This window comes from Plectropomus leopardus, chromosome 1 (assembly GCF_008729295.1).
Source record: "Plectropomus leopardus isolate mb chromosome 1, YSFRI_Pleo_2.0, whole genome shotgun sequence".
In the NCBI taxonomy this organism is placed as follows: Eukaryota; Metazoa; Chordata; class Actinopteri; order Perciformes; family Serranidae; genus Plectropomus; species Plectropomus leopardus.
In genome coordinates, this window is record NC_056463.1 from 17,867,080 (window position 1) to 17,893,261 (window position 26,182).

General features: G+C 39.5%; 1 protein-coding gene across 1 annotated transcript in view; it reads left to right on the forward strand.

Moving 5' to 3' along the window:
* rras2 (RAS related 2) overlaps positions 1-26,182 on the forward strand; it is a 38,942-nt gene that overhangs the window by 2,496 nt on the left and 10,264 nt on the right. The gene's annotated exons all lie outside the window — the stretch shown is intronic.

Consider the following 26,182-nt stretch of genomic DNA (forward strand, 5'->3'; position numbering starts at 1 on the left):
AGCATGTTGCTTTTGTTGGGTGAGTGAGTTCAACACGACCCAGAAGACATCCTCAAGCTGTCTGCATCATGCTCTTGCAATAAATTTATCTGGGAAGTAAACAGTAAAGAGTATTGGTTTGGGATTTTGCTTGAACAACCACTTTGTATGTATTTTGTATTCAGTGTGACCTGCAGTTAATTTCCTCTCACGCTTCTCTCACTGCTGGCTGACATATCTGGTGCTGTGAAAAAGAGAGATTGAGATGTTGACAGCAGGAGGGGAACATACATCCTCTTAAGAAGTTTCTAGAAGTCGCCTGCCAAGGGAAAAGACCTAACAGCTGATTGTGAAGTTGAGGCTTTCCTCTAGAACAGTGTTGAGTGTTGAGGGGGTGGGGGGTCTGAGTCAGCCTGGGTGGGTTAATGGTCATGGACCATGTGGAATTTGGCCCTTCGGCAAAAGGAAGTCCCTCCACTGCTGCTCTTAGGACCTTCTAGTTTTTGTATGGAAAAACATGACCTGCTTCCTGAATCACTGGGGCTGTGTGTGTGTGTGTGTGTATGTGTGTGTGTGTGTGTGTGTGTGTGTGTGTGTTAGTGGTAAATTTCACAGATTATTAGATTCAGTGTTGTGTGTTTTTTCAAAAATATTAAGTATTTTTTACCCCAAAAAATGCAGTATTACTATTACTTATCTTACATACAGTTTAACACATCATACACTTTAAACCAGGCCTCCCATATGCACTGTGAGTGCTCATCTAAGTAAAACAGTGCTACCACAAGTGTCGAAAGTCTTTTCATAACCTATTAACCTTACTTCGAAACTCTTGGTTTGCTGGTTTGCAATGGCTGCTAGTAGATGCTTGTAATGCTTTTTTTCCACAAATAGTGTTTGCTTCCATTTCTTTTATAAATTGTTTCCATCAACTTCATAACAACAAAAAATGATTCAGTGTGGTGAACAAGACTGCTGGTGAGATAATTTATCATTGTATCACTGTTATAAAAATAGACTATTTTAGGTGGTATTGCAAACTACAGTTCAACTATCCAAAAATGATCGCATGTAGGAGAGGCGCTCTGATGTGTTGAATATTGAGTAGGATCTTTTTGTGTCCTCATGTTATTATTAGTTTGTATTAACAAGAGTGTGTGTGTGTGTCATTCATATAATATAGTAAACTAGGTAACTGTGTTAACGACTGAGAGGAAATGTGTAAAAAGATAACTTTACTTCAGAGCCTGACGGGACAAAGACTCTCCTCCTACATGCATCTTCCTTTGACTGTGCAGCTGCCTGTTCCAAAGAGCAATGTGAAATTTAAGAGTGCTCACTCTGCAGCAAAATCTGAGGACCAAAGCGCCCTTAGAAGTACACTGTGCACTGAGGCATCTTTTCGACTGCACAAAAAACCTCATGCTAACACCTGGCTTTTTAATTTGATGGGGAAGATTACAATTGTCATTCACACCTGAGTCACATGTCCATAATGTCAAACACACCAAAAAACACACACAGAAAAGCATACGTGTCTGCAGAGCCGTGTACACAGTTCTGCCTTACTGGCAGTGATCGGGCAGTCTGTAACCTAATTTTAGTGTGTTTAGCCATGTTTTAAACTTTTGTGCATGTGCTAATTTTGGTGGAAAAGTGGTATAACTAACCCCCCAAAAAACAACTGCTCGACTTGAAGCAATCTGATTCAATGTCTTCAATGCATTTAAGTTGTCATAACAAAATTCAAAAACAGTGACCTCAAAATGTTATGGCTTTATCAGGAAATATGTGATCTGATAAGTAAACAAGACTATGAATCATTTGATGCCAACTTTTGATGCTTAGCAGTCAGTACTCGATTCTGTGGACACATTTCAGTCATTTCTCAAAAGCCCTGAGCTTCGATACCCGTTGCTAATCACGAGGGTGCTGAGCAGAGTCCAAAACCAAAAAAAAACCACCACTCTGCTGAAACAGGGATTTCTGGGAGTTGGGTGATAAAAGATGATGTCGCCAGCAGTAACAGAGTGGCAGGTCCTGGGGAGCTGCTGGCCGCCCGAATGCCGAGCAGTTGACTCAAGCTGAGATAGCATTGGGATGACATAACATTGAGTCACCTGACAAAAGTTGTGGAACATAGTGTGTTGTTTTAATGTGACGTCTGTGAGGGAGGAAGCATCCCAAGTAAGGGAAAACATGACTCACATTGGCCATGTGAAGACTGCATGTGGGGTGGTGCGTGTGTCAGTTTGTTTTTACCCCATAATAATGGCACATCAAAAAACCAAAGAAGCTACTGGAATGAAGCAGCTCTACAATGACATGTTGTGTGATCTGATTGCTGGATGAAAAAGCATGGCGTTTACTTGCTCACATGTTTGCTCATATTAGTGTAGTGTTGGTAGCTCTCGGCTGTGGAGATTCATGCACGAGAGCAAAACATCCTGACTGATCAAGTCCAGACAGATTAGTTGAAGCTTTTTGTAGACCTCAGCTGGATTTGCAGCTAGAGCGCCCAAGTGACCTCTCTATTTCACTCTTACTCCTACTCCTTTTCCACATATCTCACATATTTTTTGATAACTTAGCTATGAGGTCATTGCATAGGAATGTTGCCGTAAGTATTAGTTCAAAAGAATAAACATGGATTACAAGGACAGGTCCTCTTGGGCATGTGGAGGCAAGGTGCGGTAATGATGGTAGTGCTGGAGCTGAATGTGGTGTTTGCCGTTTCATGTGCGTTTCTCAGAAACAGCTACAGGTGGTTAGACGAAGTTTTTGCAGTGACGCTGCAAAAACTTGTGTGTGTTTGTGATTTAGTTTATATGTTGTATGTAACCCTACACACACACACACACACACACACACACACACACACACACACAAAATACTCTCAGCCCATTTTTGGATACAGACAGTTTTTTGCTTTCTGTCTAGCTCAGTAATATGTCACATGCCATACTGCTGAGTGCAGACAGTTCCATTTATATTCTGACCGGCGTTTCTTCATCTCCTTTAAGGGAGTTAATATCTTTTCTTTGTAATGGAAGACTGAACCATATGACAGTGAGCTCTTTTTATTTTTTTTACTGTAGGGTTCGCAGCTGCGTGTGAGTACTTGTCAGGGCAGGTTATGGGAGTACATTGTTTGTTTAGCTCTGTAGGTGGGTCATCTGTTGATTTCTCACAGAGCAGAACCACAATGAGAGCAAATAAATCATTTGTTGGTTTTCACAACAGTAAATTCAAACCAGAAAAGAAATTACATGTAAATATAAACATCAAACATCGTATTTAAAGATGCATTTCATCGCCTGGAGAAAAAAAGCAGGTCGCTTCAAAGTGCGTGCAGTGACTATCGCATAACATTTAAGTAGAAACAATTCCTGTAGACCTACTGTTTTTGTGAATGGTTTCACAGTCACTTGGCTTGTGAATCATCCATCCGGTTGATGCAATATCAGCATGCACAAAAATGCTTCTCTAAACAGCATGCAGTGTGTATATCATACCCAAAAAGCAAAACATTCTTACTCATATGATAAAAGGAGGCTGTCATTCTGGTTGGTTTCTTTTTAAGAATACATTTAGCACAGAGGCTGGTGCCACACTCACATTAATATCTGTTTCATGTTAGTGTGCTCCAGTTAAACCTTCACAATGATTTTTCAAACAATAGCCTACTTGCATTGAGCGCAACACCACAAAGTTGGTGTGACTGTGCCTTATTTCCCCTTTCCCACCACCACCCTTTACCCTCATTTGACTCTTGTGCTGCTGTTGGAGCCAAGTTTCCACCTGTGTTTGGTCTGTAATTTTATAGGATTTCCTTCTTTGGTCTCCTCATGAAAAGTTAATGTAACAACTTAAACTGTGTATAGATTAAGAAGAGCACAATTTATGTTTAAGAGAGCTGGAACTGAACTTGATCAGAAGGGTTGTCGAAATGGTTTGATAATTATAAAGTAACTCAATATGTACACTATTGCTATTTTATACACCTTTGTTCTCCATTCTTTCTAAAAACTCTATCAGATGTGCCTTGGTCATAAGTAGAGTTGTTTAACGCACATTAACACATTAAAATCAACCTCAAATGCAAGTTAATCCTGAGTCCCTGTGTTGTTTTGAAAGGAATGTAACTGCTATGATTAGAAAACATTTAAAGAGAACCTTTCGGAAGTTGGCCTGAACTGTCCATTTTGTATTCTCTGCAAATCTCTCTCTATTTCAGATGTCACCATGCAAGTGTACATGCGTAATCACATGCCTATACTTGTCGGACGTAAGTGAACATCAAACTCTTACCATATATAGCCTATCACAAGTATATTTCTAATTATGGTTTTGTGTGACCAATCAGTTATGAATTGAGCAGGGCTTGTGGTTGGTGCCTGTGTAGCACTGAAACAACGGAGCTTGTACTGCAGCACATAGAAAGATAAAAGTCGACATATAACAATTACAAGAAGTTATGCCAGATCAAGGGAACATCAGAGTGGTAATGACCTGTTTCTGTGCTACATGACATGTTATGTGTCACTATCTGCTTGATGTTAAGAGCACCTGAATCATTTTATATTTTACCAAGCCAATGTGCAGAATAAATGTTGGCATTGTATGTTTCACAGATATGTTAAATTTGTACGGTTAATATACAGCAGATAATTTGAGACTGTTCATATCTTTATGTTTCAACTTCAGTTTTATGTTGTGACGATGCTATGGTCAATGTGTGGTTAGGGTTTGGCACAAAACCCACTTGGTTAAGTTTATGAAACATCATGTTTTGGTCTAAAATACCTGGTTTGGTCACTAGAAACAGGGCTAGAAATGTTCCAAACTGTTGTTTAAAAAAGCCCAGCTTTATCACAACAAACAAATTTTGCTAAGGTTTAGTAAAAAGTACCTGCTTTGTCTGCAAAGAAGGCCAAAAATGGCCCAGACATCTTTAAAATATACCTGGTTTGATAACTATAAAACATGACTTACAATGTCCTTATTGGTCATAAAAAAAAAAAAAACCTGCTCTGAGAACACGTCTGGGAATTTCCCAAACTTTGTTGAAAACAAAACCCGATTTTGTTGCTGCAAACATGGCTGCAAACACCCACAATTTTTGCTAAATACCTGTTTTTTTCACCAAAAACACGGCTGGCAGTGTACTGCACTTTTGTCAAAACATATCTGCTTTTGTCAGTACTAACACAGCAGGAAATGTCCTGACATATCATAAAAAAATACCAGCAATTTGCTGCTACAAACATGGCTGGAAGTGTCTCGACCTGCCGTTTGTCTGAAACAGTTGTCTGCTGCTGTCTGCTGCTGCATCTCGCCTAGGTGTCACACCATCCACCGTCCCCTCCTCCTCACGATGAGAAAATCAGCCCCATACAAGTGAACTAAACTAGGTCATATGTCATATAATGTAAAGTATCGGCAGTTTGCAAAAATGTGAAATGCCAACATTTTATTCTAGTGGGTTGTTATTACTGGTGGTGCACAGGGCTGGCATTTTTGGCTGCCTAACACGTACTCCAGAGTATAGCCAGATACCCTTCACATGCCTGGTTTTGTTGCTACAAACACAGCTGGAAATGTCCTGAACTTGTTAATAAATACCCAGATTTTATGATACGCGCACACCTGGAAATTTCTCAATTTCTCCCCTTGTTCTTAAAGAGTAGATCCACTGTAAGACCTCATCCATGAGCTCTGCACATTCTTGGTAGAACGAAGCATTTTTATTTAGACTTGAGCTTTTTTCTTGTGCTACCCTCAGGCAAAAAGGCTAACCCCTTAAACAATACATCTTAGCCTATAATGCAGTGGGCAGACTTGTGTTAAAAATGTACATTCATGCCTCCAAGGAGGTAAACCCCTTTAATTCTAAAGATCCTATGGCCTGTCCTCCATACCCTCCCCAGGACAAATTTGAAAGCTTTTAGTATCTGGGAATATTTAGATTCTAATGAGATACATTTAGACATCTCATCAGTTATATTATTTGTGCCATCCAACACTTTTGTATTGTGGGATGTGTTGAACAATAACAAAGGCCAACTAGTGAGGCTTTATGTTTTTGGGCTTGTTTGAGTTTGTGGATAAACAATCCCATTGCTGAGGTAATTTACTCGAATCTGGCAAAATGCCATTCAGCACACCGTAGGAATGTTCATGCAAAAGGGAGTTTGGGATCTGTAAAGACACTCCCAACCATCTGGGAAAGCTCAGGAGACGAGCAGGTCATCCCTTTCGCTCCGAGATAATGAGAAACTAATGACTATGCAGGGAGGGAGACTACTTTTAATCAGCAATAGCTTAAACGTACAACAACAACATTAATACAACATGAGCCACAACAGGATTATCATATATTTTTGCGGTGGCTTCTATTCTGATGGATAATGTGCCAGTGTTTTCTAGTCAGTCTAATAGTAGATAGGATTTAGTGTCAATTAGAAAAAGGGGATAATTTAATGTTGCAACAATGGCTTTTCACTTCACATATTTAATTTTACTCTCCTTTATGTCTGTTTGTTGTGCGACTTTCAGTGGCCTTTGCACACATGCACACACACACACACACACACACACACACACACACACACACACACGCACACACACGCACACACACACATATCCACCAATACACCTGGTAAGAAAAAAAATCAGTATCACTCACCTTTTGCTTCCTCATTCTGCATACTTCTCCTGTATTACGGGTTGTCATGTGTGTTTGATATAAATGAGCTCTCTGTTTTGCTTTTCCAAAATAACTCTTATCACTTGTAATGTTGATTTTTGAGGGATTATGTTACATTGCTGTTTACACAATTATGTCCTTGTTCAGTAAAAGAAGACCTTTATCTCTGACTTGGGGCTGCACCATGTTGATTATTGGACAGGGCAGAGCATATGACGTCCTCCTCAAGTCAAAAGAAATGCCAGTGGTTATTAAAATTTATCCATTCACTCGTACCCTGACGCAACTTTGCGTGCAACAGCACGTGAGAACCATTGCAGAACATTTATAATTTGTAAAGCTTATATCCAAAGAATGTGTCTTTTAAGGTAATAAGATAAAAACATAATTGTAAGATATATCGGGCTTTTTCTGAAGCATCTTCTCTGTTGTTTTGAAGCAGAGTTCTTAGCCGGAGGCGAAGGTGTGATCCAGACCACATTGCAGATCTGAGATCAGATGATAATTTCAGCCACTCCTCTATCTCTCTCCCTCTGTGTGTCTCTGCAACAGCCACAAGGATGATAATACTAATGAATACTGTGGCGTGTATGCACAAGTCAGTCAGAGAGAAACTATCAAAAGAGCAGTGGAGAGTTTTCTCTTTTATAATCACAGACTGAGAAAATCTGTGTGTGTACTGATGGCAGTTGGCTCGTGTGCACTCTACAAGCTGTGTGAGCCAACTTGTCAACTTGCCAGTGGATGCAGATGATAAGTGTGCATTGTGTTTTTGTTTTGTTTTGCACAACAGTCACTTAGGCAGCCTATTAAATTGATGAGATCGCTGTGAAATGTCACTAAGTTTGTTTCTTGTAGGGCAATTTTCCATTTTTAATGGATTTTCATGAACACTATATAGTACGAAATAATTAGAGATAAGCGTATTATCAAGATTTGAAGGAAGACAGGACTCAACCTCACTTAACAGTTTTAAGACAAGTAACAGGAAGGAGCGGATGACTAGACTAGACTATTGACATGATTACTGATATAACCGTCTGTAGAGGTTTCTTAGAATATATTAATATTCAGATTCAGAGAACTGAAGTCTGATTAAACCAACAAGATAGCATCGAGTATCGAAAACTGGCATTGGATGTCAAGTCATATTCATAACCTTATTACCAGCAGCGATAGTGTGTGGCTGGTATTGTTTTCACCTTGAGACTCTGTGTGTGTGTGTGTGTGTGTGTGTGTGTGTGTGTGTGTGTGTGTGTGTGTGTGTGTGTGTTTTTTTTTTTTTTTTTTGCCAGGTCTGTTTGTGGACAGATTTTGTCAAAGCAAAGCATCATAACCATGCAAGGTGCAGTCATGGAACTTTACAGGTGTGTAGTTGAGATCAACAAGAAGGCATAAGTTTGAGGATGGGGTGGCGCGACCAAAGGTGCTGGATTTAGGGGGTAGGATGTAAGGACACCTGGCACACATTCGTTTTAAGTTGGGGATTGAGCGCTGCATCCCAGTTTAAGTTAATCATCCATGATCAACCAATCCAGCGCATTCTAGAGAGCATTAAATAAATCTGTCACAGTTCACCTGTTACGCCACACTCACTTATGTCGAATGTTCCATTGCACCATCCACACTGATTTGGCATTGTGGGTGGTGTCATCCAATCTGAGAGCGGTTGTTAATCGAAATGTTTTGTCAGGTTTTGAATGCATTGAGTTCCTATAAGGCTGCTTGTGTTTAGCTGACGTTTTAAATTTGAGAACTTTGGCTTCTTTTATTATTAAGTGATGTATTGGGATAGAATTGTTCTGGTATCAGAAACAAACGTCTAATATTTTCATGATTTCATGTCCTTTTTTACTTATAACATCATCAGCATGAATCACACAAATCTACAGTCCATGAACTCTCAGGGTCAGGTCATAAATGACATTGATTTGAAATCGTGATGTTAGCAGTCATATCTACCGCGCATGAACTTCATTTGCATTGATCTTTGCCACCAAAACACCAAAAAGACTGTTACGTTTCAATAGAACATAACTTGTTTGATAAAAGACGCTTTCTGCTTTGTCCCCTCGGTGTGTCTCAGATTTCACCTCAGAGCTACGTTTCCTCTATATACATACATGCTATTTACAGAGAAAACACTGGAGAAAACACTGGGGGTTCTGGCCACAGAGACCCTGCAGGTAGCCGCATGAATGCATGCTATAGGCCCAGCGAGTCGCCATCAGCAGAGACAGTCAGACGATCTGTGTGTGTGTCCTCAGGAACGCTTGCTTAGCATTTCAACATAGTCATTCATCTACAGTAACAGTTGTGTCAGACTGTGGAGTTCAAAATCATGACAAAAAGCTTGTAATTGGTGGGGGAAGTTTTCAAATCCTTTACTTGAGTAAAAGTACTATTCTGTGAAAAAGATCTGTTACAAGTAAATCCCTGCCTAGAAAATGATACTTAAGCTAAAGTAAATGATCATAATCAGGAAAAGTTACTGAAAAGTATTAAAAGTACCCAATGTAGAAAAAAAATCTTCAAACAACATATAAGGAACAAAACTTTTCAAAATAAATAAAAAAATGAGTGTTAATCAAAAATAGTTGCAAATTCATTTTTGGTCATTTGCTAAATTGATTAATCAACTAACTTTTGCAGCTGTACTTGTACAAATGGTGGGTAGTTTAATTTCTTAAAAATAGCCTTTTTATACATTTTCTTATGATTTTGACCATCTTGAAAAGAAAAGGCTCAAGTAAAGTACAAGTACATCAAATTCACACTAAAATAATGTACTTAGTACTAAGGGTAATTGATTACATCTCTGTAACTTGTATGTGATTTTTTTCCCCAGCGTGATTGTATTTCCACTTTTATTTTCAGGTTGTATTCAATTGGTGGTGACTAGTGTTAGCTGAGTTTTTATTCTGTCATGTGTTTAAAGATATTCATCATTATCTGCATCTTATTGCAGATGATAACCAAATTGTATGAAGTCAGTATATGGTTAATATGACTTGCAACTAAATTCTGTTTTGAGGTCTAATTTCATGCAAATGTACCATAGAAAACATTGTTTATTGTTTATTCAAGGATGCCTATTAGAATCGCATAAACGTGCCCTTAGACTTCATGGGGTCCTTCACATTGTAATACAGCACAAACATAAAATAAAGAACAGATAACTTAGGATATAAAATAACCTGAATGCCAGACTTATGCACAACTTACCTAAATTAAAAGAAAAAATATGTTATATTAGTCTAAGAATTACAATTACAATTAGATGTAAGAACAGATAAAAAAAAAACACCTACAGACATCAAGTGATAATAAGGCAATAATATGGCAATCAGACAGAACAGATAAAATCATGAATGAAAAGATAAATTCATGAAAGAAAACACGATAAATTAATTTTAATAATCGCACTATGTGGCATACATTAACTGTTTATGCATACCTTGAGCTTGTGGCATTTCCCTGTGATAGGAAAAAAAATTACCTGCTGTAATCCTCCGTCGTTTTCCGGTCACTGCCCCTCAGATAGTCAGACAGACAGAGAGGGCAGCGGGTTCCTCTGTGTTGTTTTTTGGCTATTGTTCTATATTCACACATCTGTCTGTTTCAGAATAACTGGCCACAGTATCAGGTCTCGCATCTCAGAGTCGTATAACAACAACTCCGGCTATGGGAAACTGACATGCTGCTTATTTTAGTCACCCACTCCCACCACCTCCAAATATTCAGCTTTCCAAATTTATGAACACCTTTTTATTTGACAAGCTTTTATTTAATCAACAACTACTACTGATGCTAGTGTCGACTGTAGTGTTTGTTGTTAGTGTGTGTCCCTTTATGGACATTGTCTATGCTTTTATTGTAGTTTACCACATGCAGAGGAGACTAACTTCATTATGAATGGTTCTTTTTATATGTCTGTGATTGTCGCTGATGCCAGGCCCTGCCAGGCAGCTGGTGGATATTTGGCACGTCTCATGCAGACACTGTCCAGGGGCCTGCGGGGCACCTGCTGTCCATCAGGGGGGAGGTGAGGTATGGAATGAGACAACCCCTCAACAGGTGACAGTACAGCACGACTCACTGTCCAAATGTGCTGACAACAATGGCCAAGTGTGTCCTCTCACTCTCTCCCACTGAGAGGACACCAGATCGTAATCAGAAAGGCTGTTCGGGGAGCATCAGGTACATGTGGAGACACATGTAGAAGATCTGAGTTTGGTTGAGTCAGTGACACAGCTGTTGTGTGACTGTTACACTGATCTAACACACGCAGCAAATGTGACTGTTTTCAGCACCAGTTGGTGTCGGCGAGCCCCATGCAGACTTTTACATTGGCACACGCCAGTGCAAACCAAGTCAACAGCTGCTTGAAAAGTGTGTGTGGTATGTCGAACCAAAACACTGTCCACTCACAGCCAGGCCTCTCTAGATGCTAGTTAACCCCTTGAAACCTGAACAAATTGACTTGATTTCTTTGAGGAACACAGGGGAACGACAGTGAGCCATTGATAAGAAAGTATCCAAAATGACTAAGAAATTAGGTAAAAAAAAAAAAAAAATTACAAGATTTTTACCTGAAAATGAGCAAAAGAAAAAAGAAAAAGAAAAATTCCCTTCCCATTTTCCATTTTTTAATGTAATTTTTTTTCTTTTTTTTTTGGTCATTTTTTAAAAATTCATTTTCAGTTCATTTTCTGTCAACATTTCCTGATTTCTTGCAATTTATAAGACACCTCTTGCCAAGTTGCATGTTTCCGTTTCAGCCATGTTTTTGAAAGAAATGAAACCGATTTGGTTAGGTTTCAAAGACTGAAATGCTTGTGAAAGGCGTATGAACGTAGCACATGCACAAGCTGATGTCAGTCCAGGTTTCTAAGGATTAAAGCATGCAGAGCTCAGTGAAGTTTGGAGAATCAGGCTGGAGTCTGAGACAGAAGCTGTCGTAAAGGATTCAGTAACAAAACATTTTTAGCCACCTAATAAAAGTCTAACCTCAAAAGGTCAATATCAGTTTAAGTGTATACTTTATTTAAAATATTTTCACTGCTTTACCTTACCGTCAGATAGCAATTTCTGACAGGGAAATTAAGCCATTATGTCGCTCTATTGGAGGCCAGACCTCATTGAGAAAACCAGTGATTTAACATTGCTGAAGACAGAAGCTGCTGGTCTAATGCTGACTAGATCGGTTAGTTAGTTTCTGTTATCGTGCAGCTTTGGCATTACAAAGGGTTAGTTCCGATTCACCAAAGTCACACAGTTACACAAACAGCAGTTTGTAAAGCAGCAGTAGACCAGCAGCTCCAGTGTTAGGCAAGCTAAAAAAGACTGTTGTTGTCAATGGAGTCTGATGGCTTTGATGAGAGCACAGATGGAGAACTGAAGCTGTTAACAGCTTCCCCGTCGAAAAAGGCAAGGTAAAGAGGTGAAAATATTCTGATATATTGTACACTGATTTTGATTTTTTTATGTGGCTTAAATATGTTTTGCAGCTGCCCCCCTCCACAACAGCACATCACTTAGCTCTGGTGGTGGTCCTGTTGTCTCTCTAAAGTGACGGCATGCCGACTGACATCTGCTGTATGTGTCTATATTACTGTCTATGGATAAGTACCTCATACAGCCCCACTTTAAAATATGCAAACTATTCCTTTAAGTTTCTCCATTCATTTCTTCAGGCTTTTCTTTTAAGTTTTCACCCACCTGTATTTGCCCTCTAACAAAAATTTGTGATTGTGACTTGCACAATTGTTGATTATGATCATACTATATACCTGTGTAAAAGGACTTTTGGTGATGGTGACTGGGCAGGCAGGCAGAAACCACCAGAGAGAGAAGATGTGTCCATTAGGTGTTATTTATGAGGAGTGGCCAGCTCCAATAATAACATCTCTGCTGCCTGTGTTGTAGGACTGGCTGGCCTAAAAGCACACAACAGTAATGCTGCTGTGTATCTGACATGATGCCAGTGAGTGGCCCCATTTCCTTTGACATATCACCCCATGCTAAGAATTATAGTCTGCAGCAGAGTACACTGGTGCAGAAATACACACTCAGCAGTTGTAGCAGAGCAGTGAGGGGAGAGGTGGATAAGATGAATACATTTGGGCAGGTGCTGTTCAGTTAAATCTTTTTTAGAGGTGTTTGGAAGACAATTGATCATTTTAAAGTTGGTTGCAGTGGAAAATTATTTTCTGGGGGGGTGTGATATGTGAATTACAGGTATTTGTTTAGATGTAGATATTAATCTTCTATTATCTTAATTGGTAAACCAACTGTTTGGATCCCCTGTGTGTTCTTTTTCAGCACTGATCAGCATCCCATTATTTTGTTTGTCATACGGTTTTCCCGAAAACCATAGACTACAGACTGTGAGCCACACTCCATTGAGTGACTTTGTATGGGTTTTTGAAAGTCACACAGTAGTCTCTCTGTCCACACAGCCACTGCAGTAGCTGGTGTCCTCTCACTGAGCCGTCACAGTGAAGCTTTGTTGATGTGAGCATGTGCAGTACTACTTCTGCACCAAGACCAGCAGAAGAAGAAGAATGAAGCCTATAATGAAACAAAAATACATGCAAACACTATACGCTCCGAAGCTTGAGCGACTCAGTATATCATGATATACTTTATGTTTTAAAAGTCACCAAGAGGAGGAGTTTTCTGCACTGTAAAATCTGACAAGCTGATTTTATTCAAATGAGTCTAGGAAACTGATTCCCTTGACAAATGTAAGTAAATATAACTTGTTAGTCTTAATTTATGTTCACTAATTTTTAAGTTTTTTAAGTGAAAATGTAGTCATATTTACTTAATTTTGTGAAGTTGTTGCAACTTAAAATTGGCAAGTTTAATTAAATCATTATTTTTAAGTTTTAGTAACTTAAGTAAATCAGGTTTACTGTGCCATATACATGTATTCTGCTGGTTGCAAACTCATCAGTCATATTTGTATATTCTTGAACATGTTAACCAAACAGAACTTGCAGATCTCCTAACTCCATCATTGACAAAATCCTCCTCCTCAAGTTAAGTCAGACTAACTTGGTTTACTGAAGTTGCTAATACTTAGAAAGAACAAGGTAATTTCACTTGTCATTTTTAAGTTGCAACAGCTTCACAAAAAGAAGTAAATACAGCTAGATTTTGAGTGAATTTAACAATTAGGTGTAAAGTAAACATGAATTAAGATAGTTATATATACTTACCTTTATCAAGGAAATTGTTTTTATAAATTATTTAAAGTAGGATCAGTTTGTCAGATTTTACAGTGGGGGTTGACTTGAGGTTGACTTCTTTTTTTGTATTACTTTCTTATCTGGTTTATATTATAATCCTCACTTCCTAACTCCAGGAACTTCATTGCCACATTAGTCACTGTTTTGTCAGTGCCTTTTTTTATTCATCCTCAACATTTATTCCCCTTAATTTGTGGCAATTTTGATACATGATCACATGGGCCGAGGATTTCCCGCTTCCACAAAAGCTGGCATTGATGAGAATTCACCAGACCAAAATGAAGTCAGGGGGGAATCATCATGTATTTTTAGAGTAACTCTTATAAAAATATGTCTTTATTTTTTGTCGCTCCCCAACAAAACAAGGAAGGGCTGTAGAGAAAACGCCATTTATAACCCATCAATGGCTGGGCTTAGGGTAGGCTTAATGCTGGGAAGGGGAACATTAGTGATGTCACATGATCAGCTAGAACAATTAGGGCGTTTCACACAGTTCTCCATCTTTGTGCTCTACTTAATCAGTTTGCGGGCTCCTAAAGTACCTACACAGGTCTCCACTTATAATTCAACAAAGTGTTCTTATGAAACGGAGATAAAGAAACAGTTTGTAGTGTGACCACCATGGAGCAAACAGCCGGCTTTGAGCCCAGTGATCGGGTGGAAAAAGGCCTTTAAATGGCACCTCTTTGATTCTGCACCTTTGAGCGGGTTCAAAAGTGTTCAGAGTCCAGCACACATTGATATTTAGCAGGCCGATTGAAGTCTTAATGCCAGAGAGGTTAAAGGAGGGCAGGGGGTTGACTGTGCCAGGAGTTGGCCTGCTCGGTGGGATGTTTATCCTCTGCTTTATTCTCTGCATGGGTGCCATCCCAACTCAACTGCCTGAAGTGTTCTCTGGATGTATGTAACTTGTTTTTATTGTGAAACATCAGGATTGTCCAGTATAGTTATGACAGGGCCAAGTGCCATTTAGTTGTGCTTGATTAATGGCAGCTTGAATAAAAATGCTACTTGAAAAATATAAATAAATAGAATATTAATCATTTGGACATTTTTACAGTCTGTTGCAATGACATTTCACTCTGCAGCTAAACCACAGGAATTGAGGTATATGGCAGCGAGAGTGAGGCAATCTCACAGGTTGTTCCAGTTTGACCCAAATTAGGAAGCTTAAATGTTTGAAAGTGAAAATGAATAGTAAACACAGCAGAAATGTTCTTTACAATCTTTCACAGGTAATTGCATTGAAAACCTGCTCGCATTTGCTGGATATTTTTGATCGTATGATAGTAAACTGAATATCTCTTCACATAAAATAAAGAATTTGAAGACACCATCTTGGGCTCTGATTGGTCAGCGTTTCCTTGTCTTCCAAATCTCTGCACTGTCATTGCAGATTGGAAATGACTGTAACAAAGTATCGTAGCATTTTCTACCTTGAAAAAACAAAATAAACATAAGCAACCAAGCTTACATGTTTTCTTGATGTGAGCGTGTAGCAGTGTAGGCAACATAATGTTAACACTTTAAGAAGCGTGACTAAAGCAGATGACCATATGAAGAAATCCATTACAAGGTGACATCAGCATGTCTGGAAAGTAGAAAAAATGTTGAAAACAGGGTATTCAAAACAATCTAAGGCCTAAGGTTTTTACTGACAGGGATTCCCTCATTATTTGAAACTTTGGTGACATTTAAAGTCTGCGTAAAGTGATAATTAAAATGTGTTCTGTGTTTGTCACATCACAGAAAGATGTGTTATTAAACACCTGACCAAATTTGAATGACCAAATAAATCGCCAAGCATGTAAATGAAGGTCTCAAAATCATGAAAAAATGCACAGTATTCTCTGATCTGAAATGCTGGGGGCGTGTCTGCTGGAGGAGCAGAGGCCACGCCCAATTGCGGGACTGTGCCAATGATGCTTCTTGTTTTTATACTGCTACATTGTCAGGGGCGAGGTTATGCTGAGTATAGCTCCAGTGCATCATCAAACTATGGTCAACTGTCTAACGCCACAGTTCAGTGCTATATAGTAAATGGTCTTTGTAACATGTTTTCAACAATCAGTTTCCAACATTTATAATGTGTTTTGAAACAAATCTCTGAATTCAATTTACCCAGACGTTAATGTGAACATCTGACACCGTAACATTTTGTATAGAACAGAATATTTTTAAAAAAGCATGATAGGTCCCCTTTAAGAACTTATTTTTGTATTTCTGGCCATTATCTCAGCTGTCACTAATAAAAATTGAATGATCCGTTAACTTAAGAGTGGCAGGATCTGCATTTCCAGTGAGATCATAGCACTGGATTGATGTGAGAGTGCTGCCAATGGTTTGTCTGGTGGGGCAGAGTTTCACTGGTCTGCCGGCATTTAAGGACAAGACAATGATTAAAGGGACAAGCTATTGATCTGTTGCGCATTAGGAGGAAGAGAGTTTGTAGGAGTGATGTGCACAGGTTCATTTAATTCGGCATCAAGCCAAGGTTCAGTGCTATACCCACACTGCATTCTGTAACTGTAAACATTCAATCAAAGTATTATTACTGTGGATGTCGAACATGCATTCAGCTGCGCAGCAGAGTTTTGAAAATTACTGGTGCCAATCAAAACTTTGTATTTTTCAACTAATTCTCTGCAGCAGTGTGTACTGTCTCAAAGCTTTCCTAGCTTTAACAGAACGCTCCCCGGTGGCCCTTTAAGGCAGTGGACACATTGTGTGCTCTCTTTCTCTCCATGTGTATTAGGTATTGAATCAGTGACCTTTCTGGTTTGTATGAGCTCATGGGAAAAGTGGGTGTTTCCACAGGAAGTTAATGCCTTTCCCTCCCCCTCTTTTTGCTCACGCTCTCCCTCTCCATGTTGCCTACAGTCTCCCTCCCCCCCAAAGCTTTCATTCGGCCTTATTTTTTCCACTATTTCTCACTTCAAGCACTCTTAAGCACTCGACAAAACAATGCTCCTCACACAGATTCCTGTGGCACTCTGGTGAAACCGTGTGAAGCATGGGAAGAGAGGCGGTGATGGAGGAGGATGGACAGTGCAAAAATGCAAAGGAACTGGTCCTCACTTCCATCTGTTTAACATTAAACCCTCATGGTGACTATTTGATTACCAACAGCTGCTCAGAGTCCAACCCCCGAGGTTCGGCAAAAGTTAAACCTGCGCTTGCTCGGGGACAGGAAGTGATACACAGATGCCCCCAGTCAAATTTCTCTTTACCTAGATCAGTGCCCTGTCCTATACTGCTCTGGTGTGCGGTTCTTGAATAATCAAGAAAAGTTTAACCAAGACACAGATTACAACTGATTTCAGTGAACCGAGAATTATCCTGAAGGGTTCCAAGAAGGGGTTTCCCAAAAGCTACAGCAAGAATTATCGGTGAATTTTCGAAGCTATCATTAACACAAGCTATCATACTTTCCTCAAACTTGGGGTCATTATTTATATACTTAACCTTTTATTTTAATTATGAGACCAGTGAGAGATGAGGACAAAAATTGGAGCTCAATGATTTTCCTTTTGATTGAAGTAAAAATGGCTATAAAATCAACTTCATTAAAACAATATATTATTAAAATTTAATAATTTTATATAACAATACTTTATTTAACTTTATTATGTGGCAGTAGCCCCTTTATTGAACTTTATTGTAACTGTAGTTTATTTAAAGTATTTTTTTATTTTAGTGTTAGACTTCAAAATATTTCAATTTTTATTGTGTATCATGACATTTCCTAAAATATCGCAATATTATTTTAAAGCCATATTGCCCAGCCTTAATAAAGGTACAAAGAAAAAACAAATAAATCTCGTAAAATGTATCTAGTGAATTGTATGAATATAAATGAACCTTCAGAGGAAATCCTTGAAAAGAAAGACAGGCATGAATATTTATGATACGATACATTATTTATGCTTTAATGTTTTCATGTCACGATGTGTTATCAGAGGTGGATCACCACAATCTGTCACATTCTGCTGCTGTCTGTCTGAGGGTTGGACCCAGCAGGCTCCAGACTGTCTGGCATGACGTTTGTGTCCTTAATTGAAATTACTGCACTTGGCTGTGGCCCACTACACATGGCATGTTTCACCTCTCAGCTGGAGGGCTGTCCCCGCCCCCTACCCTCGGTGGCTACTCCGATCCAGCCTCTTGTTGCTGATGCCTCGGCCTTTGTGACAGTTTTTATTGCCCTGTCAGCAGAAGTAAGGACCAGTTTGATTCCTCACTGTAAGTGGATCCCAGCTTCTCCTGACTCTTGTAGAAGTAAATGATAATCTTTGACACCCTCAATAGCCAGAGTCCTACAGCTGACATCAGATAATGCAGTTTTTAGAACTAGTTTTAGTTATTCAGATTCTTGTGATAAACACAATGACTCTCTCTTCAATCTTTTATGAACAAAGCTTACTGATTAAATTTGCGCAAACAATGTCTTCTTGAGAATGTTCTTGCTCTCACCTTCAGCACATTTTGCAAAATGCACAAAACCACACTTGGCTCATTTTCACACCCACTCCTCTATCCAGAGCTATTCTTGCATCTTTTTGTCCTCAAGTCCTCAAGTGCACAAAACTAGTGTGTTTGAGTTATTGAGTACTCGAGTTGAGCAATGCTTGATGACGAAGCTTCAAAATAAGATGAGATCATAAGATTGGTGTTACTTTCTAAATTCTAAAATCTGTTGTAAGTATAAGCATTATGAAAAAGTAGGTTGCCGTGTATCTGTGCAGGGAATGAGAAGGTTGTTATGAATGTGCTGATGCTGACAGAATCTTTCCCAGAATAATACAATTTAATGGCATTCCATCTACATTTTTCTTTAATTAAAGATTAACTACGGCTGATGATTTTCCAGTCAAGGTCTGTGAGTCCTCATTGGGCATCGGGCCACATGCGGAAGGTAATTAACTCCTAACAGTGTTGATGACTATTTGTTGTAGCTCAGCATTCCTTCTCATTATGACAGTCTAGTAGGCAGGCACACCATTTCCCCTCATCTGCGTAGGTACAGTGTGTTTTTGTTAATTAATTGCCTGAGTTTTTGTAGTGGAAATCTCAGTTTCTTCTCTGCGTTGGTGCTGAATCTGTGGTTTTGTGCTCTGTGTAGTTAATGATGCTATATTGGTTAACAGTCAAGGAGGCAGCTCTAACCAAACAAGTAGGATAACAGACAGAGATGGAAAAGGATCTATATTTAGTGTTAGTAAAGCTGTATGTGTGGAGAGGAAGTGGGTGCATAGTGCAAGCATGATGCTGATTACACGCCTACACGTATCACCCATTCTTGCTTTCCTTGAGGCTGGCAACCGGCAGTCAGACAGGATTCATTGCTTTATGTCTCCACTGAAGAGCGGTCGGCTTAGAAGAAACCTGAGCAGGTGCTTGAAATAAATGCATATACTCAAATTGTGAAACACTACCAACTTGACCACACATTGGCTGCTTAATATTGAATACTAAGGCTATAGGCATGGCTAAAATACCTAAAGTTTTTGTCAGTTTGTAAATCCACAAGATGTTTATCAACAGCAAATTTGATAATTGTATTTAACCATTTAAGTCATTTCTCAAGCAGAAATGCAAGAGACTTTCTGGTTCTAATTTCTCAAATGTGATGATTAGCTGCACTGTCAGTTGAATTTGTTTTTGTATTGGACTGCTGTTTATAAAACAAACAAAAAAAAAACCCAAATGATTAACTGACTAAATGCAGATGTGTGTGGTTATCCCTTCAGTAAAAGCTTGGTTTTAGTCAGAGAATCCTGCACAAAAAGCTGCTATTCGAGCATTTACACCAGCTACCGACACTGCAAAGCAACCCAAAAAAGGAAGATAGGCTAATCAAAAAGAGTCTAAAAGAGAGTCTGACTATAAATGAAACACGAATAAACAAAAATAAACACATTTCGCTTTCCGATAACCGAGCCAAAGACTCATTGCTGCAACTTCAAGCTCACGTATATGTAGCAAATGTTAGCCTCGAATCACAGCGTGTCCTCAGCCTCGCTCCCCACGACTACAGATCACGTCACCGAGAGGAGAGCGAGCAGCAGTTCTGGAGACAGAACCCCATTCAATGGCTGAGCTGAATCAAGCCAGCGCAAACACCAGCTCCGTGGGACCAAACATCCCTGGCAAACTTTCTGTTGCTGCCGTCACAGGCACTGATCGAAGCTCCAGAGCTGCCACCATCTCTCCTCCTGCTCCAGTGGCAGGGAACAAGGCGAAGTGACAGGGAAGTAGCTGGCTAGTTAAAAGATTAATTAATTCAGTGTACGGGAAACTGTGGGTTACTGTATGCAGCATGCACCTATGCCCATGACTGGTATGAGGAGCTTAGGACAGAGAGGCTGCAGGAGCAGGGTTGATTTGATTTGATTTGATTTGACTTAGGGTGGCCGCTTGAAAATTGGAGACTGAAATCATCTGTCAGGCACCTCACTTGACTGAGATTGCTTCAAGTTCATTAGTCCTTTTTTTCTGTGCAGCGTTCTCTCCTTGGAGATTTTGGTCCTCAGATTTTGCTGTGGAGTGAGTGCACTTGACTTTCACGCTGCTCTTTGCAGCAGCACTGAGGGAGAGAGAGGCCGCACCTTAAGGTTAAGAAATGAATTTACAATTCACAGATGGTTAATAGGATACAGTCTCTGGCTTTTGTTTATCTAAAGTCACCAAAAATGTTGTTGGGCATTTGCAATCTGTCGTTAGTGCCATTAGCTTGTTTACTATATGACGTGAACACTGCTGTTACTATGAAGAGGAGCCTATTCAGACTTTGTATGAAAAACAAATAAAATATTTCTATTGAACTGCCAAATATGATTTGACTGAAATAGTTCTGAGATGGGTGCTCTTTTTTTCACCTTTTCCAGATTTCTGACTTCAAAAACAAAAAATCAAGACAGTAATCAATAATCAAAGCAATCATGAATTGAACTGACTCTTTCTTTGACTTCTCTTCTGTAGTAGTAGTAGTAGTGATTCTGTAGTACTTTCAGTCCGTCTGTTTCACAAAGCATCCAGATAGAGAACAGCCCGAGTACTGCAGCTGAGACTCATCCACTGACCTTGTATTCATGGTGAAAACAGGCCTCTAATGTTTTCCTGGTGCAAGCGTGCATGTGCTGTATGTGGGTGGAGGGCTGGGATGTATGGCTGGAATGCTGGAGGGGAACTGAGTGACAGGTTTGGACTTTGGAAGGTAGGCGGGGTAGGGGAACATGTCGTCTGTGACATCACCACCACCCGAAGGCTCGGCCGGGCCAGCTGCCTGCTGCCGAGGTGGAGTTTCCTTCCTGGTGAGCTGACCGGGGCTGAGTGTGGCCTGGCCCACCTTGCCACCAACATCTAAATTGTACTGCAGCTTGGTTCTGCAGGCTTTTGGATTTGTCTCCCTTTGTTTTATTTTGTTCTCTTAATCTATATAAATTGTGCTTCTTTGTGCTCATGCACCGCCTAATTTTCTTTTGGCGGGGGTGAAATTCCAAGGATGTTAATAATCCTGGTTTATTGTCTCACAAATACACACGCCCACGATGGTGGTCTTGTCAGCACTGGCCTAATGATTGCCCAAGTGGAGCTTGAGTTTGTTTTTAGGTTTTTAGCACCATTCCATGCTCCAAGTCGTAATTAAATAATATCTCACCCCAGCTTCTCAAAGTTGCTGCAGAATACTGTCAATGCATGGGCTGCTTTTAGTGTTGTTGCTCAGCGTGGTTGCTCAGATTTACTGCACACAGGCCACTGTGGACTGTATGTGTGTTTATACAGTCCAGTCTTCACTCACACAAGGATTGTGCTGTTGACCTTCCTGTGAATGTCAGCCGTCCAGTGTTTTCATGGAAATCTGTCTAGGAATCCATCTGCCTCTTCAGTCTGTACCTGTGATGGAGTCTGGCAGATTACAGTAAGAACACTGACGAAACTGCTTGTCTTGCAAGTATGTTTGATATCAAGATTTTTTTCCTCACTTAAGTCAATATGATACTGGATTTGACTTACCAGTACCAACATAGTAAAATGAATTACAAGACTTTTAGTAGACTTAAATACAATGATTTATCAATTAATAGTGTCAGTAATTTCTCCACCAAAATATCAGACCTCTCCGGCTCAGCTTCTCAAATATGAGGATTTTCTGATTTTCATTTTTGTAAATGTTACACACCTTTTGGTTTTGGATTTCTGGTTGAACAAACTTCACCTTAGGATCAGAGAAACTGTGACAGGTGTTTTTCTTTCTTTTTTTTTTTTTTTTTTTTTTTTTTACATTTTATAGCCCAAAGGACTTAACAGTCAATTGTAAAAACACAAAAAACGGCAGATGACTTTACGTAAATGAAAATTAAAAAAAAAACAATCATTGTAGCCCTAAAATTCAGCACCTTTGAATGTGTATAAACATTTCCCTGAACCCTTATTTTTGGTACATGTAACAGCAGTGCTCATACACCATTGTCTGTATCCTTACTTGTAATGACAGAGTTAGACCAAGTTAGTTAGTTAGTTAGAGTTATTTTCAGCCTGAAATTAACATTAGCTTTACTTCTGGCAACTGCATTTAGGCTTCAAAAATCCTAAAAGGGGTTTTAATTTGTAAAGATTATCTTCCTGAACCAAACATATAAATATTATAAACATTTGTTAACCACAGAGCTTTTTTTCTGCGGTAGTCCAATGGAAAAATCCCATAGGCTTCTTGACGAGGGAACCAGAGCGATGTTAGTTTCCGGGTTGGCCTGCGGAAAAACGCCATCCCTGAGGCACTCTGTAAGGTTTGATACTCAGCCTTAGTCGGTGGTTGTAGTAGCAACTTGTGGGTTATTGCTCTATTTGATTCATCAGCCGGATTTATTGTGTTTGAGGAGCCTGTTCCATCTGATGAAGTCATGGACCAAAAAAAGGATTTATAGGTCAAATTACTGGACATGACTCAGGCGGGCTTATGTCACATAGTTATTGTCCTCCTGAGTCATGTTGCACTCCCTCACCTAGCTCACCCCCCGGCAAGGCCAAGCTACGGCCCTGTTAGTGCTGGCTGTGGTGCTGCTGGCACTGCAGAACAGCCTCATCTATCACGGGGAACGGCTCCGAGAGAATCAGCTCAGCCAGAACAGTACGCGAGGCAGCTACACTACCCCATGCATGTGGAGGGAGGGGAGGAATAACCAGAGGAGTGCGGCGCTCAATGCGGCTGCCTGAGGTTGACAGAATAGGAATAAGAGGTTGACGGGAAGCCGAGGTCACGTGCTGAAGCAACGGCTGGGTGAGTGGTTTTACTGGTGGTGGGAGGGACACCAAACACCAGCAGCTTTTCTCTCTCTCTCTCCCTCTCTCTTTCTGTGTCTGTCTGGTCGTCTGAAGGCACACTGGCAGTGCAGTGCAGTGAAGCATGTTCTGAGGATACACAGTAATACTGATGAATTATTGAACAGTGGTGAGTGGATGTGGCACAGGTCAGCGTACTTGCATGCTGCAGAGCGACAGGAGAGTGCAAGGGAGAGATTACCTGCATCTCCTGCAACAACAGGGAGCTGCAGGTGAGAGGAAAGAATTTGTATACAAGAGACAAGTTGGAATCACAAACATCCGCATTTAGAAATTAAGGCTTGAGGCCATTTCTGATATTGACATTTGAGAGTTGAAAAAATCTGGTGGCAATATATGCGCAGAGACACAAGGGATGGGTATGAGTATGAGTATTCGAATACTTGTTAGGACATTGGTATTTATTCAACATATAGAGCTTTTCCAGTATTAGTGTGAACTGGTTGGGACTGGTAAGGTCGCTGTGTCTAATCTATGTAATGTCAACAGAAAGTGACACAAAGTTTGCTGATTTTTCTTATATTAAATCCTAAGTTACGCTTAAATGAAGCCTGTCTGTTAAATTAATACATTTTAAATTGCACTTTTTTCTGATTTTGCCCAATTTAAATACCTAATAAATACGATTATTGTTATTAGAAGTAGTATTGCTATTATTGTTATTACCATCATTATTAGTAGTATCATTTAACCGCCTATTTTAATCTCATAAATGTGGTTACCTGGACCAAGATATGGTAATGAGCAGGTTTTCAGGGCCCTCTGAAAAACACTAATGCTGATAAAGCTGCAGCAATAAGTGCATTAGTCAATCATTTTGATAACGTTTACTCACTTTTCAAGGAAAAATACCAAACTTTTTCTGGTTCCATCATCTCAGATGTGAGGATTTTATGCTTTCTTTTATATATATGATAGAATATAGTTTAAATTTTTGGACTGACGGTCGCATAAAGCAAGCAGTTTGATTCCATCAGCTTGGGCTGCGGGAAAATTGTCACAAGTATTTTCTGACAAAATGGCTTATGGAGAAATGATCAGCATATTAATGTATAATGAAAAAAACGTCACTTCAAAATAAGCTCAAATGAAGTTGTAAGGCATTTCTGTACTCGCCTGCAATTACATGTTACCATCCTCCAACATAGAAGCCCACCATGTCCCTGTGATAAGCTAAAATCAGTTGATAATATTAGTTATTCAGATGTGTTTGTCTGGCTCTAATCATAATAACAGAAGGGATTTACCAGCTTCTTATTTCTAAGATCTGCATCAGCTGACTAGATTTTAAGTCTTAGAATCAGATGACATTTAGTACATGTCCCTGGCTGCCCAATAACAAGCAGAATAAAATCTGTGTGAAACAACACAGCTTCACACACAAACAACAAAATGTAAAAGTTTAATTTGGCTTGTTGTTGGAATGACAGGAAATCTTGTCTGAATTTTCTGTTCTCGTGATCGCTCTGTGTTTTAGGGTGTTGGTTCGACATTCCCCGAGCACTCCCCTCAGCTGTCACCACTTAACTAGTCCCCGAGGATAGCAAGAACTACAAAACATGGGAAAAATGTAAAAAATGCATGACTCCTCCTCCTCCCTGCTCCCTGCCCCCTGGCCCCACCCTTCCAGTTTAGGTTACTAGGAGACCAGATATTGGCCCCAGAATGAAAGATTCAAAGGTTTCAGGAGTGTGTGGTGTTAACGTTTGCAACCGAGGAAACGTCTTTTTAAAACATGTCATTAGCATGAATAAACCAGGCTGCTGTCTCAGCCTAAGTAAGAGTTGTTGTGTAAGGGAGTATTTACATGACATTTTTTGTGCAAGTGTCTGCAGACAGTGTTTACCTCCTGTCTGCTGTACGGTTGTAAAGGTAGAGGTCAGTGAGGCTGTCTGTGCTGTTATAACCAAAACACAAGGACAGAGTGGCTGTTTGCCCTCAAATCCATTCATTGTGACGCCAGCTGATTTTACTCACCGTACGTGTCCCCTAAGTCCATGGTGCATACTTATTCAAAGCAGAATTACAGTATATACAAGTTGTGGACACTGTTCTCCTGCCATGCAAAGCAAAAAGAAAATAGAAAAAAATATTCTGCATAGATACAGATTTGGGAACAACTCAGAAAAGAAAACAAAAAAACATGTTATCTCTCTAACACTTCTCAAAACCATGATAAGAAGGAAATAAACAACAAAAGAACAAATGACCCATCAGGAAATTACTAAATAGTACAAGAAAATTAAAAAAGAAGAAAGAAAGTTAAAAAAACAAACAAACAACAAGGAAATGCACTTTTGTAACAGAATTTTAAATTATGATATAATATGATGATATTAAATACATTTTCCCCTATTTTTTTTTCTCTTTTTTTCCCCGAGACATTTTCCCCAACTTTTTAAAAAATGATTTTCTAAATCTAAAAACTTCTTGCAGTTTGTGGAACAAAATTGCAACTTACCTCATTGCCTTTTTTCATTGCCTATATTTCGAAAGTTTTTGAAAGAAATCACACCAGGTTGCTCAGGGTTCAAAGTTTTAAATACTTATGAACGGTGTCTGAACACAGCACAAGAAAAGTGATGTCATTGCAGGTTTTAAAGGGTTAAAGGTATTGTTTGATAATGTTTGTGAACAGTATTGCCGGCGTAAGTGAGAGCCAACACCAACTTTGTGCACTTGACATTCGACCTTACTATATTTGAGTTTGTTTTTTGTTTTTTTTGGCACTGCCTCCATGATTTTTTGTTGCTTCCTCCTGGCTGCTTCCATTTTCTAAAGTCTCGATCTCACCTGCCAATCTGGTCTCACCACCAAGTCATCAAATATCGACACTTGGTCCATGGCCCTCTGCATTAGAAAACGACGCACTAAGGCACCCTTTTGCTACGGTATG